General features: G+C 37.5%; 1 protein-coding gene across 5 annotated transcripts in view; it reads left to right on the top strand.

Moving 5' to 3' along the window:
* LOC105482673 (ST6 N-acetylgalactosaminide alpha-2,6-sialyltransferase 3) overlaps nt 1-20,370 on the top strand; it is a 576,370-nt gene that overhangs the window by 485,050 nt on the left and 70,950 nt on the right. The window lies entirely within an intron of this gene.

Below are 20,370 nucleotides of genomic sequence, written 5' to 3'. Positions count from 1 at the left end.
AGCAACCTAAGTGTCCATCAATGGATGGATGGATAAAGAAAATGTGGTACTTATACACAATAGTGTACTGTTCAGCCATTCAAAAAAAATGAGATCCTGTCATTTGCAGCAACATGGATGGAACTGGAGGTCATTATGCTAAGCAAAATAAGCACAGAAAGACAAATATTGCCTGTTCTATCACTTATTTGTGAGATCTAGAAACCGAAGGCATAGAATTCATGGAGATAGAGAGTAGAAGGATTGTTACCAGAGGCTAGGAAGGATAGTGGGAGCGTTGTGGGGAAATGGGGATGTTTAACAGGTACCAAAAAAAAAAAAAAAAAATAGAAAGAATGAATAAGACATGGCATTTGCTAGCCCGATAGGCTACTGTAGTCAGTAATAGTTTAGTTGTGAATGTTTTAAAAAGACAATGGAAAATCAACTAACAGAATGGAAGAATATATTTGCAAATTATGTATCAGATAAAGGACTCATATATAGAATACATAAATAATTATTACAATGTAATTTAAAAATTTGTCTAAGGATTTTAGTAGACCCCTCTCCAAAGAAGATATATAAATAGCCAATAAATACATGAAAAGATGCTCAACACCATTAGAAATCTGAAAAGTGCAAATCAAACTACAATGAGATACCACTTCATACCCACTTGATGGCTACTGTCAAAATGGTAGATAATAAAAATTATTGGCAAAGATAGAGAAACTGGAATCCTCATACATTGCTGATAGGGAATCAAAATGGCACAGCTGTTTTGAAACATAGTCTAGCAGTTCCTTAAAATGTTAAACATAGAGGCCACATATGATTCAGTAATTTCACTCTGAGAAAAATAAAAACACATCCACATGAAAACTTTTACATGTATTTTCAAAGAAGCATTATTTTTATAATCAAAGCATGAAAGGAACCTACATGTCTGTCAACTGATTAATGGATTAAAAAATGTATGAGATCCATACAATATGATATTATTCAGCAATCATAAATACAGATACATGGTACAACATATATGAATCTTGGAAACATTCTAAGTGAAGCAAGCCAGTCACAAAAGATCAAATATTATATAATTCTATTTATATGAAATGTCCAGAATAGGCACATCTATGGAGGTAGTAGCTTAGTTGTTTCCTGGGACTGGGACAAGGGAGTAGGAGCAGGAATAAGAAATGACCATAAATGGGGACAGTGTTTCTCCTTGGGCTGAAGAAAATGTTCTAAAATTATATTGTGGTGATAAATGCACAATGCAGTGAATAATAACAAAATGCACTGAACTCACTTTAAATGGGTGAATTATATGGTATGTGAGTTTCATCGCAATAAAACTCTTATAAGAGGGGTAGGATCGCTCAGTGTCATAGTGGAGGACGGGATGTAAGAAGCTGAGATGATAGACAAGGATATAAGCAAAGACAATGTTTACATAGCTCAGGAAAATTAAAAGCAGGGCTTGAACTAGCATAGTGGCAATGGGAATGATATAGTGGGGAAAAATGCAGGATGACGTGGTGGTAACTAGGCACACTGTCTCTCTACATCGTCAACACCCACTTAATAGCCACTGTCACCCACTTGAGAGCTACTGTCTCTGACGGGTAGAAACCTCACTTTATTTAAAAAACCCAGAGCCAAACATCTGTCCACCGCCTCCTGAGTTGGTCTGCCTATGTGGAGAATCATTTAAATTATTTTTACTATTTGAGGCAAAATGTGCTTGTCTGCAACATCTACCCATTGTCTTTCATTGTGCCTTGTAAAAGTAAATATATTACTATGATAATGTTTGAAAACGTTTGTTTAATAGATGATCCAGATCTGTTGGAGATTATAGACTGTATCAATATTTGTACAATAAAGGTCAGAGAGACAATTCTCAAGTTAGAATTTTTGAAAAATCTAAACTGTTCATCAGATAGGCAGATGAAGAGACCAAGCCCTCATGTGGTGTCAGACCAGCTTTCTCGTCACAAATATTAATACACTTGGTCTGCACATAGAAGGAAGACATAGGAGCCCCATTGCTATGTGGGGCTTTTACTGATGGCATCTTTCTGGAATCCTGAGAAGGTACTATCCACACTCCTGTCATTCAGTTTAATTGAAATGTGACCCTTTCAGGCAACCTAACAATATGTTTACATTACACAGACAGAATTTTTCACTTAAGATTCCACTAAATATTTAACTAACACCACTAAAGAATAATACAACCGGCACTATAGCTGTATCAGAATGGGAAATCAGTCAGTTTTCAATCTTGTTTGGCAACCCTCTCACTAAACCAGGCAGACAGAGACCCGGGGAAAGGGAGGAAGGAATATTAGGCCTTGAGCCAGAGGTGAAATTAAATCTGCGTTGTATTTATTTCGAAATCTGCCTCACTTTACAAGTGCTAACAAAGGGACAAACTGGGAGAGGCAGGTGCCTGATGTGTCTTCTCTCTGTAGAATTGGGAGGTATCCCAAGAAGTCATGCTGATTGCTTGTGACACTTTCTTTAAAATGTTGCTCTTTTCACCCGTACAATTTTCTTCAGTATTTCTCAAAGGAAGATAATACTTGGAATTTCAAATCAGCAGCACCCTGATGGCAAAGTCAGGTATTTAGAAACCAGTTTAACTCTCATGCTCCCAAACAGTGGAAAAAAATAACAACAATAACAATAATAAAGTTATTTTACATTTATTTGGCATGGTACAGTTACAAAGTACTTCACATCTATTGTCTTAATTTACCCGGTGGAGAAAACTGTGTTGTTTTGCTGTTCCATAATATGTTTTGTTTGATTTTATTATGAAAATATATGAAGCACAAAGTCTTTCTCCATAGAAAAATCAAGTAAAGCCCATAGAATAGTTATTAGCCTAGCATATGTGAGAGTGCTCAGTGCAGGTTATTTCTCCCTTCTGCCCCTCTAAAGCTACTTTGGCTAATAGACAGTAAATGTTCCTAATACCTTTAGCAGTAGAGATTAGTTATCATTTCCCCCATTATGTACAAGAAAGATCCATTAAGCATCCCAAGTCCAGGGAGGGGAAAGGGATGCCAAGAAGTAGACAAGAGGTACGAGAGTGAGCTTATGATGAACTTGACCACGCTCCCTGTCTCCAACAAAAACAATCATGCCAAGACAGTAGGCCATGTTCTTCTGATCTACTAGTTTGCTCCTACTTAGGTCATAGACTTAACCTTGCAGTATTGGTTCTTGTGGAAAACAGGATGATCTATTGGAATAAACTGAGTACCTGAGATAGAACACAAAGCGGGTGAAGCTTGTGGCAGCGCCTCTCCCTTGCATGGACCCAGTGGGAGGTAAAAAGATTATAGAAGAAAAGAAACTGAATTAAAAAGTCTTTGATAAATTATGGTGATCTATTTTCTCATTCTAACTATTTACTTTTAAACCTACTTTGTATTTGTAATTTTATTTTTTCTTAAAGATTCTTACTCCCTTCAGTAATATAAGTCAAACAAGCTAGATACACCCTTGAAGGGAACTTAATTCAAAAGAACCCCACAGCAAATGACTGCAACCTTCACAGCCAGGCCAGATTTAGGATTAAATGCTAAATTAGTGGTGGATTCACTGGTGATGCCAAATTGGTCATATCAAAAGACAATAAACCAGGCTCAAATACACAAGTACAATGCAGCATTTATTTTTATTTATTTATTTATTTATTTATTTTATTTGTTTTTTGAGACGGAGTCTTGCTCTGTCGCCCAGGCTGGAGTGCAGTGGCGGGATCTCGGCTCACTGCAAGCTCCGCCTCCCAGGTTCACGCCATTCTCCTGCCTCAGCCTCCGGAGTAGGTGGGACTACAGGCGCCCACCACCACGCCCGGCTAATTTTTTGTTTTCTTAGTAGAGACAGGGTTTCACTGTTAGCCAGGATGGTCTTGATCTCCTGACCTCGTGATCCGCCCCCCACGGCCTCCCAAGGTACTGGGATTACAGGCGTGGCAGCATTTTTATTATTCTGAAACTGATCTAATTTTGATGAACTTTTACCTTCCCCTAGATGGCAGAAAAAGTTCAACTTGTCAGTTCTGTTTCTTATTTTTGATTCCACTTAAAATGCTCCCCTGCAAGAAAATTCTTGCCCTTTTCAGAATTCTTCCCCTCCCCGTTTCCGTTTCCAAAGATGATTGCTGGGTACAAGGGTGGGAGGATGTCTTTCAGTCCGGTGTCCAAGGGGAGGAGTCCGATCTCATGGATGGTGCCTGTGCCTTTTGCTGGGCTCCCATTGGGTCAGCATTAAGGGGGCTGGCTATGCTGACAACAGCTGAGGACACACCCCTTTAAGCTCACCAGACACTGTCCTCCTGTTATTGACTTCTAGAATGCAGAGGAAGCTCTGGATACCTTCTACACCACACAAGCTTTAAAGATTTTGGAGAGCTAACCTCAGGCTATTTTACTTTGGTGGAGCCACCACTGTGGTCTCCTTCCAGAGGACAATTGTCCCCCTCCCCCAGGAGGCATCAAGATGTGTCTTCTCTCTCCCCTAGGAAAATTCCATGTCTTCGTTTCTCCCCACAGGAAAATCCCTCTGGAAAATAGCAGGTCCTTCTGTTTTCTCTTCCTCTCTTGAATGGGCTTCCTCAAAGTCATCTCCTTTTTACTGGGGCGCTAAGCCTCCCAGCTCGGTAGACATGGAAGAAAAAGTGTCCTTCCTACATTATAGAAAAAGCACAGATATGCCAGATTTGTGCTTCAGGCCTGGTTCTTGTTGGGTTAATTGAGGCTAACAGGTTTTAGATGATTCATTTCTAACAGAACAAGTTGTTCAAAACTACTGTCTTGTTTCCAGTGCCAAAGCTGTGGATATTCAAAGATGTTTATCAACACTCCCTCTGCCTCTGCAGTCCTGCCCTGCACTGCTAATCCTCCCTGGGCAAATAGATGCCCCTGGAACAATAGGGGGGTGAGCACAAAGAAATTCAGGAGAAGAAAGCACATTCATATAATTCAAAATTATTATCTCTATCATAAGATTAGTAAAAAGCCTTTGTTCAGATATTTTTATTGTGAGCAGTCTTGTATTTCTTTTTGTTATTGTTTCAAGTGATAGATTGATATTTTGATATCACTTAGAACCGAGTCAGTAAACTACATATTTATATTTGACTAAGATTCTGTTTTTAAAGCAAAGGGGACATCTTTGATGAGTAAAGATTAGGTAACAGTGAATGGCAGGTGCCATATGGATCCCTGGAGCACAGACGGACATCAACCAGCAAGTATTTCTCAGATTCTACCCTAAAATAGTGACAGTATGTCAGGTATGGGCTAATATACATAGTAGCTTTGTAAAGGAACTGAACAACTAGCAGGTAAAGAGTAATTTATGTTAAAACATCCCAATAATAGATGGACTATGGTAAGAACCTCCAAGCTAGTCTCTCTGCTTCTACTCTCCCTCTCTAGAGTGTATTATCTGTACTGCAATCAAAATCTTCCTTCCAAATGTAAGTAACCATTCAATGGCTTCCCATGGGACTCAGAATAAAAGCTCACACTCTTTACAATGGCCCTGCAGGTTCCTCATCTCCTACCTCCAGCATCTTCACTGTCCCTCTGCTCCAGCCACACTGCCTCCTTCTTATTCCTCCAGACCTCCCAATACAGCTCTGCCCCAAGGCCCTTCCAATGACTCTGATCCTCTTCCCTGCGCTACTCAGTGTCTCACTCCATCAGTTCCTCCACATCCTGCCAAATGTCACCTAACCAGAAAGGCTTCGTTGAACCACCCCAGATAAAATAAAGTCCCCTGCCCTTACCCATCGCTCTCTCTTGCCCGGTTTAATTCTTTCTAGCACTTACATTGGGAGAATTTCTTTTCTGCCTCCTGTCTCTTCTCATTGGAAAGTATACTACATGAGAGGGTGTTTGCTTTATTCATTGCTGAATGTTCAGCACCTAGAATAATACCTGGCACAAAATAGGTCCTCAATTATTATACCCAATTCCTCCCAGTTCGCTTGGAAATTTCTCCATTTTACCACTGAAAATTCCACATCCTTGGGATTCACTTTGTCCCAGTGAATTCCAAACAGTTGGCCATCCTATCCTTAATAAATAGTTGTTGAATGAAGGAAAGGAATGAAGAAAAAAGAATGAGGACAGGGAAGGAGGGAGGAAGCTAGGACAGAAAAAAAGGGAGAGAGAAAAAAAGATGTTAATACTTTCCTGTTCTATATGTAGAAAGCAAAAGAGTATTTTTGTAATCTTTTTTCAGCAAATGCCTGGATCAAATTCAATATGATTTTAAAGCCATGAGACCCTCTTATTCTTGGTTTTGATGTTGCACAGTATCATAATACATCTGATCGGGATTTCAATACCAGGTTTAATATACTATGCAAGCTGGTATAGGCTTTGAAATTATGCATATTCATGAGAGCAATCACACCCTTACTTTTTATATAACTGGCAAAGTAAGGTACCACAAGAGAACAATAATCAAAGAAACAGGGAGGGGTACCAATTGTTATTTACTTATGACATTTTACTGGAAAACCTCAAGCAACATGAAAGACTATTTCTAAATGATGTATTAAAACTAACAAAACAATGTTATAAAGTGTCATATTTTCTTTCCTTTTATACAATAAAACATTGTAAAGCTGCATGACTATGCAGCCACTTCACCAGATGCAATAATATCCAAATGTGAAGGTAGTTAATAATATTGTAGTTTTAATCCCCTTGGTATTTCAGAGATAACCTTTGAACAGCCTAAATCAAATCATACTGGTACTTATGAGAAATAGATATCTCTTATGAGTCCTTATATTGTGCTTCCCAAGAACCTACAGTGTATTTCAGTTATTTACCTTGAAAATTCTTCAGCCTATCCAGAGTGGGTGTGGAAATTTGTAATCATTATGTGGAATGTGATAAGGGAGGACCTGCCTTCCTAAATTCCCAAGCTTGGAATTGTCAAGTCAGTGTCAGGACCATAGGCTCTCTAATGCATATATATTTGCCCTGAGAAAATAATTATTTATCTCTGTGCTTCAATAGTTGCCTCTGTATGTTAAAAATAAGATTATTGCTATGTTGATTTCTTATGACATGGGAGAAGAGGTTTTAAAAATTAAAGAAAAGAAGAAAACACTTTAAACTTAAGATGGGAATCCTATCTTATTCTTTCATATTCCCAGTGCCTAGCAGAATGCCTGTTAACTCACTGGGGGCATTAGCCAGTACCTTGTCTACTACGTCATTCCATCTTGTAAGCCACCCTTTGAAGCAGGTACTATTACACCCTATTTGTAAGGCTTAGAGAGGTCTAGTGGCTTGCCCGAGAACAGACCACAGGTACACAGCAGAGGCATGATTAGAACCCTGCCCTTCTAACTGCAGTCTGGTGCTCTTTCCTGGACACCTGCACATCTCTTCCAGTAATTGAACTGACCTGCATGTTAGGCATTTCACATTGCTTTAACACACCAAAGCCTATCTACAGAAATGTTCAGAAAGATTTGTTCCCAAGCCCGTTTCCATGTTATGTCTGCACTTTTTCCTGGCACCCTTTGCAGACCATCTCTCTCCCAGCATGAAAGTTGTCTATAAACCCTGTGTAGTTGAATTGTAATTTGGAATCTCTACAGGAGCCCGACTACATTAAACCACTGCATGGATTAACACCTACTTCAACACACACAACCATTCTCCACGTACATGGGCAGTTTTTACCCAACCAAACAATAGCAGACAGGTTCTACTCATAGAGAGGAGGCATTGAAAGGCACGGTAGAAACACAGACATGCAGTACAGTACTTCGTGTCCAGGTGCATTAATGAGCTGTGGCCTCAAATCCCATGTTTGCCAAGAGTGTTTCTGCTCATGTATCAAAGCAAAGTCATCCTGGGTGTGAGTGGAAATGCTAGTTGCATTCATGTCGGCACTAGACATTTCCTGGAACCCATTACACAAGATTCATTTTCCAAATGGATTTTGTTAATTTAATTTATTTATTTTTCCTTTTGTAGTTAGAAACCTAGGGGAAAATTGAGAAGAATAAATGTGGTTAAACTGCCCCAGGGGATGGCTTGTCTGTAGAAGCATCCCAGGCATACCGAATGGCATACAAAACAGACCTTAATGAGTACTGCTTGTCAAAGGATCTGATATGCATTTTGCAGAATAAACACAACTCCTTTTTCAGCAGTTGAGCCACTATTCTCTATGGAAATGAATGAAGGGCCATATACTGCTATCTTTGCTGCCCAAACATACACTTGTTTGAAGGGAAAGCAACAAAAACAAAACAAAACAAAAAATCCTGCTGGTCTCTCTATTTTCTAATTATGTTTTCTTTCCAAGACATATTTTGTTGTATTGGTACAAAATACGTTCAGTAAATTCAAGGAGGAGAAAGCATTCCAGTCTGAAATGGGTTTCAGCTTGGCAAAAATGAATTAATAAAAGCATGGCAGGTCACTTATTTAGCTAAGTACAGGGGCTGCCATATTAACCTTGTGTGAGCTCAGAGAACTAAAGAAAATTCTTTGTTTGTCCTGCTGCAAAATTGGCCAAGGCAAATCAAAACAAGATGCCTAGGCAAATCAAAAGACACATTCAAAATAAAATCATGTTAATGCTGGTTGCAAATGAAACTTTATTAGCAAGTCAACTTTAGTAGAAGTGCCGTCTGAATGTGAAAATCTGATTGCTTGAAAATAACACGCCCCCAATAATTAACTGTCCTAATAGGACTACAATTAAGATCTCGTAGGACAGCAGTTAGGAAATTTTTTCCTGCTTATTCTTACCGTATATATTTCTTATGGCTGCAGGTTATTTTATACCTCCAAATATCATATTTCTCACTAGAAACAGCACTGAGTAATTGGGTGCTGCAGGGCTTACTATTCAATACTGAGTCATTTTGATTAGACCCATATTTTATCACTTGTGCCATTAGCATCAGATTTTTTTTTAAGCCATGAAACTCCTATGTTCTTGGATTTGATGTTCATAAAATTAAGGAAATCAGTTTCTACCATCTATTTTTCTCTCCAAAAATCAAATTATGTGACATCTCATCCATGTCAAGGCAGTCTAAATCACTGATCATTTTCCATCTGAGGCTAGATGCGAAGCTAATCCATTTTCTGTAATGAAGCAGTAAAGTTAAAGAAGGGCTGAGCTATACTCTGAACTATGGAAATAATGGATCTAATTTAGATAGTTAATCCAGCCATTTCTGAATAGTGTGCACTCATGTTTGTTGAGCTAATAATGTCCATCTTAAATCAAGAAGACATTTAAACCTTCATGGAATATCTTTATAAAATATCAACCTTTATGGAATGTTATTAAAAATGTATGTATGATAATGGACAATTCTTCACCTGTACTTTGGATCTTCTGCCCTTAGACCAAAGATGCTTATTTTTCTTCCTTCCCTCTCTTCTTCCCTCTCTCCCTCCCTCTCCTCTTTCCTTTCTTTCTCTTACATCTTCAGTTGTTTCTCTGTACTCCATGCAGCATGTGCAGTTAATTCAATCCATCTTTTCTTTTAAAAAAATTTTCCAACCTTATACTTCCTCTATTTACTATGATAAAACTCGTCTATACTTCATAGGAAGCTACTTAAAAGATGTATGTACCTTTGATGTCTTTCTCCCTAAATTTTCACTTACTTCTAACTCAGTTACTTCTTTATACTACCAAATGAATAAACTTGCCAGTGACATCTTATGTTGCTAAGGCTTATGGGTGCTTTCTTGTGTTTGTTTTTACTCATTTTTCTAGAGCATTTGACATAGCTCCTTGTCAAAGTATTCTCTTCTCTTGCCTTGGGGGACACCACTCTGGTTGTTCTTTCTTCATTTCCTTTCTTGGATCTCCTTTTTCACCTAGAAATATCATTCTCTCCAAGGACTTTTTTCTTGGTTCTCTCCTAATTCTATTCTACACCTAATCTCTGAATGACTTCATACAGGCCCATGTCCGTAGGTGCCACTTTTCTGTTCACATTCCCAGCCTACTGAGACTCAAATATCAGTGCTCTCCTAGATGTCTCTACTTCAGTACCCTTTTAGACAACTAAAACCTCAAACTGTCCAAAATTAGCTCATCCTTTCCTCTCTCAAAATTGGTCTTTGACTTATTTTCCTAATGTTGGTAATGGATGAGGCTTCTATCCAGGCCTAAAGCCAAAATCTGAGTTATCCAAGTATCTTTTACATTTAATTTTACACCAGATATTATCTATTCTATCTCCTATCTGTGTACATCTTTCCATTCATAATGCCTTTTAATTGTCATTTCTTCAGTGAATTGCAAAGATATCTTCTGAAATATTATCCCTGCTTCTGGTATGGCTTCCCGCAAAATTCAATTCCAATGTCATGCTCTTGATTAAATTCTCTCAGTGGTCCCTCACTGTTTCTAGACCTTAGCTGGAACTCTTGGACCAAAAAATGTGAGCTACCTCTGTATCCACGTACTTTTTTAAAAAAGGCAACTTCCGCATTTATAAGGAACGATGATCCTTGTACCAGTTGAAATATTTTCACATCCATGTTTTTATCACAGATTGTAGGAAACAGATCCTCTTTCTTCTAGAAAGCATGTTTTTTTTAGGGAACTGTGTTGAATTTAAACCTTCTGAGCACCAGAAGTATTTGCCATCTTATATGATAAATGCAAATACTTTTTCCTGGATCAAATCATTGAAGAATAACTAGGATTATGAATGAGAAAGAAAGGTTCACTATGCCTGAGTGAGTTGAGTTGCTGTTTTTTGCTTATCATATATAAAGAGTGATTGAATTTATTATCATCCTGGTATGTACATGTTAACTCAAAATTATTGTGGTACTCACTGTACTTTGTACTGTTGGGTTCCAGTGGTTTGTAACGTAGTGATTTATGCAACATAAATCCTTAATTCTTAATTAAGAAAATTAAGAAATTTTAAAATTTAATACCCTATTAAGAAAAAAGGTGAATTTTACTATGCTGTCTTATAGCAATCATCTTATCAAAAATTATTGCCCTTTTGAGAAAAATACGTCATGATAACATCACTTTGTATCTTCCAGCTCTCTGATGTTCGGCATTTTTTCTTAAGCAAGTTAAATATTCCTCATGGGAAAATAGCCAATTCCTTAAATTTGACAAAAACGTCATTCAGAATTGTTGGTATCATTCCTTTTTTTTTCCTCTTTTTTTTTTTTTTTTTTTTTTGGATATTTTATGTCCAGGCAAATGGGGGAATGATTGACTTTATATTCTTTACATGAACTATCTTTTTTCCTGCCTATCCTAGTAATATCACAGCATCTGATTCATTTTCTGAACCATATAACATATCCTTTCCTCTTTTCTAATAAGAGAAGATGGTTAACTTAGGCAAATGAAGCAGTGCCTGACACGTATTAAGTGCTATTAAATGTTCAGTAAATGTTGCATGACTGAATAAACTCAAGGCCAGGTAAATGTAAGAATAGAGAAAAAATAAGAATGAAGCTGTGATCGATAGTTTTTTGTTTGTTTCATATCTATAACCTCTTGGTAGCTTCCCCAAGAATAGTTAATTGTCCATGTGACCAGGACTTTATATCCTTATGTCACCTACTTCTGCTTCCTTCCCCCACCAGTTTCTGGGAAGAATTTTGCCAGATCACCAGATGCACACAGTTAGCTACTGAAGAATCTCTTGTCTGTCTCTTTAGCTTCTCCATAAATACACACATTTCTTCATTTGTTTTTAAGGCAATGCTGTATGTGTAATCATGTGTGAATCTTTATTGAACACTTATGGAATAAGCCACCTGTTCTTACAAATTAGCTGAGTTCTCAAGAAGGCCCAAATTAGTGAATTAGTTGATGAAGGAAATTTGTTGCAGAGACAGCAGGCAGCTAAGAAATTTTTCAGCTTGTCAAAAGTATTGTTAGTCTCACAGCTTGGCAAGGAGACAAGAAGATACCATTTTGAAGAATTTTAGGTAGTGTCTTAATACCTTAAACTCACTAGAGAAGAAAATGAAATTGCTTGTCTTATCAGTTAAAGAGAAGCTTTGCTGATGTCAGACCATAGCCCAGAAAGTTAACTAAAAGTTTTGTAGAAGTAGATAATCTTTTCCCGGTGATCGATGTGGTGAGATTAGAAGTGAGTTGCCAGGGGAGTCAAGGGGAAATAGGTTTAATCATCTTAGTTGTATCTGTGCTGAAGGCAGTGCTGAACAAACCTCAGAAGTCACTTAGCCATGTCTTTTCCAGGGGGCATGCAAGGCGCCTGCTGATTGCTACAGACACTTTTTACGTGATTACCAGTGCTGGCAAGTGGAACTACCTTTTGGGTCCTCTTACAAGCATCCAGTCACTTGCTGAAATGTCATAAGCGATATAAACCTGCTGACAGGCCAGGGTCATTGCATGTCCTGCCTCTTCCTTCCACATAACAAATCTCATTGTTGATTGGCATATGGTAGCAAGCATCCCAAACATATAAACACCCAGAGGGGTGTCCTTATTTCTGAGAGAGCAGGGTCTGTGTGTGAATTGCACAGTAGGGAGCAATCCCCTGCCCTGATACAGGGAACCTGAGGGCATAGTGCCTTCTCTTCTCAGAACTCAGCGTGACCATGTGGCCAAGCTCACATTATTTGTGTTACACCTACACAGGAAAAAGGAAAAAACATCCTTTTGATTCCACGTTTATAGAGATGTTGGTCCAATTTGAATGAACATGTAGCCAAGGTAGTATCTTCCCCCTTTCTTCTCTTTTTTTTTTTTTTTTTTTTTTGTCTCATAGGTGTAATAACATTTCATTTTACAAATAAATATGAAAAATGGAAAAACATAAATAAAAATAAACACATTTGTGATTTTTTATGCAGATATAAACACTGTACTGTTAATATTTTAATTTTTATCCTCTAGCCTTGTACTTCTAGGAAGTAATGAGTGGTCTGGTTCTTTAAGTCCTTGGAGTCATTGTGGGTAGGAGTGGGGTTGGCAGGGACAGTAGAGAAGGATGCAAGGAAAATATTTGCTCTGGGTAGAAAACTTTGTCTTTTTCATCCAATCTTATGGGTAAGAAATGTTCAAAATTCAATAAATATTCATTGAACACCTACTATGTGCTAAGGACTGTTTAGATACTAGAAATGCTGCAATGAATAATGCAAAATGCCTTTGTGAAAGTTATAATCTATGGAAAATGGAAGAGAGAGAGTAGAAATAACCCAGTAGGAAACTTGACAATTCAATACAAAGTAGCCAAATTATTTAAATAAACACGTTAAGGGCCTGGTATATGGCACAGTTCTGAGTGATGATGTGTTAAATTCAAAGTCAGGAATTTTTATCTAAACTGTTTATCTAAAATAATGGATTATATAAAATGAGACAGTCTTATAAGCCTTATTTCTAGATATTTTATAGCCATTTGACAATCATTTAAGTCTGCACATAGAATTTATCACCACTTAAGTGGAATCTATTAAGACCATAGAATCTCAGAGATGAATTTAAACAATCTACCTTCTCTATTTCTACTATCTATACTACACTCCTACTTCCATGGCTGAATCCTCTCCCTGATACATTAAGCAGTAATTATCAGCCTATTTTTGAAATCTTCAGGCACAAAAAGCTCTCTACTTCCTGAAGCTGCCCATTCCACCAGCCAGTAGCTCCAATTTTCAAAACGATCTTCCTTATATTAATCTGAAATTCAAGGGTCCATAGTTTCTTCTGCTGAAAGCATGTGCAAGTCTCTGGGAACTATCTCAGGCAGTGGAGTTGAAGCCTGAGGATATTTCTTTTACAAGTTTCAAAGTTCAAACTGCCAGAAAGAGCCCTGAAAGGGTCTAAGGTGTTAAAGGCTTCCATAAAACTGGTGAAGAAAATAATAGATTGTATCAAAGAGCACCAGTAGCGTATGGAAGAACTGGTTGTTAGGTGATCTGGCTTTGATCTGCCACTCGTTTGTCAGCAGAGTTGATTAGCTCACTTGGCTAGTTGAGAAGGTGGCCCTTCCTCCATGTGTGGTCTTCCTCAAGCCCCATGCTAAGGCAAAGAAGTTGACCTAAGCTCTGTCTTCCATAGGTCAAAGGTACCTGAATAGTTGAGTTATTTCAGTAGAAACTCTGAATATGGAATTGCAGTTTGAAGCAGCCAAAATATCCATTTTTATAGCTGGGAAGAGACTCTAACATGCAGAACATGTTGTCATGGAGAAGCCAGTGATGAAATGTGTTGGTTTGAGCCATAGCAACGGTTCATCTTTATATGCAGAAGAAATGGAAATCCATTTTAATCATCAATGGAAAGATAACCATTCTTAAGTTCCTTTCCAACATCTATCATAAACATACTAAGTTTCCTTGTAAAAATAAAACAACTGAGTTTTCCCCCCATCTTGTGATTTACAATGGCACCTGAAAATTGGTGTCCTATCCTCTTGTGCCCTTAGTGGCCACTCAAAAGAGAACAGGTTTTATTCATTAATTATATCATTGATTTATTCACCAAACATGCATTGAGCACTCATGGTGTGTCAGACACAATCATTAGTACTAAAGGTAAGAAATCCTGAAATCTTCAAATAAAATAGTAGAGTGTGGGTGGATTGGAGTTGATTGGGTTAGAAGATATTGAGGAAGGTGATTTGATGGTAACTAAATATGAGAGTAGTGAATGCATCAAGATTAACTCTCAGATTTCTTATATGAGGAGTTGGGGAGATGGTGGTGAGTCCACAAACTTGGGTAAGGCACTCAATTTTGCAGGAGCAACATACTGAAGGAAATCTGTAGGGAAAAGGTGAATGGTGTATTTACCAATGATGATATTTGGGCATCAGGGTCTGGGGACTTTTCTTCAGATATGGAAGCCCAGGCTTGGTGGTGTAGTGGACTTTATGGTAGAGAACTAGCATCTTTTCTATAAAGAACCAGATTTTCTTTTTTAAATAAGAGCTCCTGGTTAAAAGCTGTGTGTCAGATCCCATATGGGGGCTCTAAGATCTAATTTTACTTAAGGGCTCCAAGGCACAGAGGCTAGCCAAGATTCTGAGAAGACATCAAATAAAAATCTTGGAACCAATAGAAAGCAATTTTCATAATTAGGAGAAACACAGCACCCCATATATCATCATTAGTCTGAGACAAGGAACAGAAGGTTGGGGAGGGGAAAGGATGGTTTCTCTAAACAGGGAACAGGTGGCCAGTGCAGTCAGGGCCAGCTAGGAAAACCTTAGGCAACTGTGCTCGAAAATTTCCCTGCTCCTCCCCTAGAGACTCTCAGATACAGAGGAAAACAGGATGATTAGTTATTGGCAATTAGTTATTAGTTATTGGCAATGGGTGTTTTCCTCTATGATAGTGTTTTATTCTTACAGAGACACAGAGAAAGGCCAAAGGATAGAATTTAATGGCACCCGTAGACACTGTGGAAAAATGAAGTGTTTTTGTATATCCTGATAAAGTGAAGTTTTGATGTTACAGAATGTCCAAAATGCGATTTGGCTTTCATTTGAATTGCTTCCTGCAAAGTTAATTGTTTGCTCCCAATCCATAATTGATGATAGCTTTTCCCCTGTTGCAGTTAGACCAAGGAATCTTGGCAGTCTAGTGCTATAGAAGCCAGACACATGCAGGTAATAACACCCCAAGAAGAGCTGAAATATTAGCCTTCTGAGACACAGGCTGTGCAAATTTCTCTGGCTTACAAAAGAGACATCAGTTATACCTTAGAGCTTGTCTTGTAGACTTAGTTTCATAAAAGTTGTATAATAATTTTGGAAACTACAGATGACATGTCAGAAAAAAATGCCAGAGGAAAAGCTCTGGGGAGCCTGATTAATCAGTTTCACAGTAAGTATAAGGAATGAGGGGGTTCTCATAGCTAAAGTCGTGATTTGCATGTCTAATTTTCATCTGCCATTGCTTCTCCATTCCGATGATGTCCAGTACAGAGTGACCATGCAGTGTTGGTTGATTGAACAGCAGCCACCACATACATGTCCTGCCCCACCACAAAAGGAAGGAAGGAAAAAAGAAAGGAAGAAACAAACAGACAAAACTAAGCCAGACAAAGCAAATACCCATGCAGTGGTTCAAAGATTAACCTCGTGGCTTTATGTAAAGTTCTTTCGCTTTGCAGACTTGCTGCATAATTATTCAGATATGAGGTTACAATTTTTAAAAAGGAAGGGAAATTGTGGTATGTAAATATTTTTAAATGTTGTTTCTCTGTTTTGATCAATTTTGCTTTATTCAATTTGCCTTTATTAAATCTTATCAAGGCAAAACTTGTTCTTCCCATTTCTCTTGTTTGATTACAGGACTACTGAATAGAGAGCTTTCTGATTTCTCCAAGGGAATTGTTTTGTAGAAAATGCCATGCTAGGTTTCCCTTGCCACTGCCTCTTTCTGCTGGGAAGGTAACCTTTACCAAGAGCTATAGCCTCTTAATCTTTTAGTGGAAATTGCTCTTGTGAAAACGAGCCCTGATAGTATCTTGGCTCACTAATTCATGCCATGAGGCCCAAAATTAAAGCATTAAAATTTCATAGATATAATACCATTTATAAATCATGTCATAAAAGCATTCATTTTCTTATAGACCTTGAAAACTGGGCATGTATTCTTCCTCCAGCTGTTGCTTAAAGTTCATTACAGCACACCAGTATTTGTCAAAAACAAAGCTCTGGTAAAGTGGGGAGACATTTAGCAGCAACACCCTCAGAGCATCAAGGCACTGTCCTCCCAGCATTGTGCACATGTTGCTCCCATTAGTGGTCATGGAAACTGTGAGCCCACCTCTGTGTAATCAGGGATTCCCGGCAGAATTGTATTAATGGAGCAAGTGGTTCTGGGAGGGCAGCTTTATCATTCTTTATGTCCTTATTCTGTTCACTTGGAGAAAGAGACTATTTACCATTTTCCCTAAATTTATCTCCTATAAAATTTCAATATGTTTAGTGGTTGAAGACAACAGACTAATTAAGTAGACGGCCAACATTTGCCACATTTCAAAAAATGACAATGACAGACGATTCTTTTTGCCATTTATTCTTAGGCAGCAGATGGGGACTTGATAATTGTTTAAGCAACAAATAACTTGCCCTAATTTACTATCTAGTTTTTTGTTTGTTTGTCTTTGACTATGCCTGAATAAAAACCCTTTTGTCCATTTGAAGTGGTGGAAATTAGAATATCCATGTTGAGGTGTTTCCGGGAGGTACATGCCACGTATTTGGCTTGCAGATGCTAATGAACATCTAATCACATTTGCCACCCATAAAATCCCTATTGGTAAAACACTTTCATCTGCAATAATCTGCTACTTTCTTGAAACATGCTAATTTTCTTAAATAATGTAGAGGCCTATAAGGACTTCTATTTTATGTAAACAACTCGATGTAGTAAACAATCAGATGCAAGAGGTCATTATATCATAATCTGGACTTCGTTACTTTTCAGGAGTTTGGGGATTTTGTTTGTTTGCTTGTGTTGCCTTGTTTTAATTTCATCAGGCTAGCATTTCATAGTAGAGTATTAAGATGGATTCTTTGACCTTTGGTATGAAAAGTAGCTGAACCATCTTTTTATTGCTTGATTTGTTGGATTGGAGAAGATTTTATCTATTCAGTATTAAAGATTAGCCCCAGGAAACTGGGAGCTACTCTAAAGTATGGAATTTCTAAGTCGAGTGCATTTTCTCCAGGCTAAAATCAACTTAGACACAGATATTTGATGGTGTAGAATTCCCTTAATCTTTGAGGCACAGCATCTGTATGCTCATTCACATGGACACGTTTTACATACACTACCTACCCATGCCACCAGGATCATTTATCTGGTATGTAATCTGATATGTGTTTTTGTGCTAATTGAAATCTTGGTTTATTTGTTGTCAGCCTGAGATGCCTACTCCAACAAGGCTAAAAACAATTTCAAGCAGAATATAAATAAGAAGCATCTGAGGATATACCTATGCATACACAAATTTGTGTGTGTGTGGACACACATATATTCTACACAAATGCACTGAGGGAGAGAGCAAGAGGGAGTTTCTATTTTCATTCTATCATGCTTACATATATTCATATGCTTTCACGTTGGGTATAGCTTTGGATCTGAGAAAACCAGACTATTAAATGTCTGGTAACTTCACTGGAAAATCTGAAAGAATCTAAATTAGCCAGTCCTGCGGATCTTTTGGATACATGAATTCATATGTCCATTAATTTGTTTTCTTTTTGCTTTTTATTGTGGAGAGGGGAGAAATCCAAACATACACAAGTATAAACAGAATAATATAAAAGAAACCTCTACACATCGATCACCAGCTCCAGAAAATACCAACTCATTGGACTCTGCAGCCCCATCTTCATTGTCAGTCACATCTTCCCAACCCTTCTCCCACCTGTGTTTTTTTGAGGCAAATCCAATATCATATTATTTCATTTCAAAATATTTTATTATGTACTTTTCTAAGATAAAAACATAGTTTTTATGTATGAGTAGAATACCAATCCCACAGTAAAACAATTCACCATCAGTCTTCATGTCATCAAATCCCCAGTCAATGCAATTATCTAATGCATCATACATTTTTTAAGAAATCATAATTCAAATAAAATACATACATTGCTTGTCCATAGATTGATTTATCTTGAGACTTTTTAAAATATATGGGTAATCCTCTCCTTTTATTTTTTTCTTCTTGCAGTTCATTTGTCAAACTGCAAGGAAAAAAATTGATTGTTTGTCCTGTACCTTCTCACAGTCTAGTTTTTGCTGATTGCATCCCACGATATAGCTTAATATGTTCTTTGGTCTCTTATTTACCGTACTTAGTAGTTGGTTCTAGAGGTTTTATTATATTAGATTTTTGTGGGTTTTGTTGATAAGACATTCATATATATGGTCTTTTCTACTTAATAAAAAGCACACTATATGCTTTATCTCTTTTTGAAGTGCTACCCATTAATGTTCAATGCCTAAATCCATTAGTTTATTAGAGATTACAAAATAGTGGTATTCTTATTTTCTCATGCCTTCATCATCATTTATTAGATGTGATATTTTTATAATAAAAATTTCCTCCTTTATATTCCTTGGTGACCAGTAGTACAACTAGTGTAGCCAAGGGAGGATAAACTCTTGATTCTTTTATTTACAGTTTTCAAAATTATCATTAGTTCCCTACAGTGTCGCTCGGTACTCAATAATTTTTTAGTATCATGAAGAACACAAGGATTTAAAATTTATTGAAGTATTTCAATCTATTGCACTTACATCATCCCTGTTGATGCTCAAATTGTCCCATCTTTGGCTTGTAGGAGGCTCTTACAGGTTGTTCTCACATTCTTTTGACAGATTCATGTCCACTCTCCACTTTGTTGGGGACATTGAATCCCAGGGAGTTTGGAAATTGCTGCTACCCTCTCCCTTTCACTAGACCTACCCTTTCTGCCTCTTGCTCTTTCTGGGTCTTCTGTCACATGCCTTTAACTTGGGGATAGCTCCTGAAGGAGCCAGTGTTTATGTGTAAATTATTGAGAAAAACAAAAGTGCTAGAATACATTAGTTTTCAACAACCTGTTTTATTCTTCTCACATTTTTATGTTATCTTAGGGAACCACATTCACCTGGTGTTTGGAATTCTAACTTTTTGGTAGCCCCTTAGCCCCAGGTTGCAAATTGCTGTACTCTTTTGTGTCTTCAGCACTGCGTGGCTTGTGGTAGTCACTTGGATACTTGTTGAATGAATCAATGACTGAAAGAACAAATAAACAAATAAGCTCAGGATCTCTTTTTACTTTAAGGCATAAATCTATTTTAGATATGGTGCCGTGAAACAGAACAATCTTAGCTGATAAGAGAGAGTTGATATTGCATGTGCAGGATGAGAGTACATTTCTCAGTCATTTGGGAGAGGGGCTTCGATAGGCAACTGTCCCTTGAATGGAAAACCGTTCTCTGTACAGTCTTTCAGACACTAATTTTGACAAGCACCAAAGCAAGACACATGCTTTGGAGTATTATGTTATGGGATTTTATGCCAAGAAGTTGAAATAATGTAATGGATCTGGAGGGGGTGGAGGTAGCATAGAATTATGGTTGCTTTATCCATTTTTTTCTGATCTGTTTAGGTGATTTATCGATTCTGATTTCCCTGAATTGTTTAGTGCTGAGATTCCATGGAAATAGGTGTTCTAAAACCCACTAAATATTGTTTTTTAATTACCTCACGGCCTCAAAGGAACAAGTAATCCTCATCTTCTTTTTATTGGCACTAAAATTCTCTATAACCACCAGCTCCCATAAAAATCATTCTTTTTAAAGCCTTGTTTTTTACTAAGGAATGTTGATT

This window comes from Macaca nemestrina, chromosome 1 (genome assembly GCF_043159975.1).
Source record: "Macaca nemestrina isolate mMacNem1 chromosome 1, mMacNem.hap1, whole genome shotgun sequence".
NCBI lineage: Eukaryota > Metazoa > Chordata > Mammalia > Primates > Cercopithecidae > Macaca > Macaca nemestrina.
Note: the sequence above shows the minus strand (reverse complement) of the source record. Positions and strands in the feature narration are given on the sequence as shown.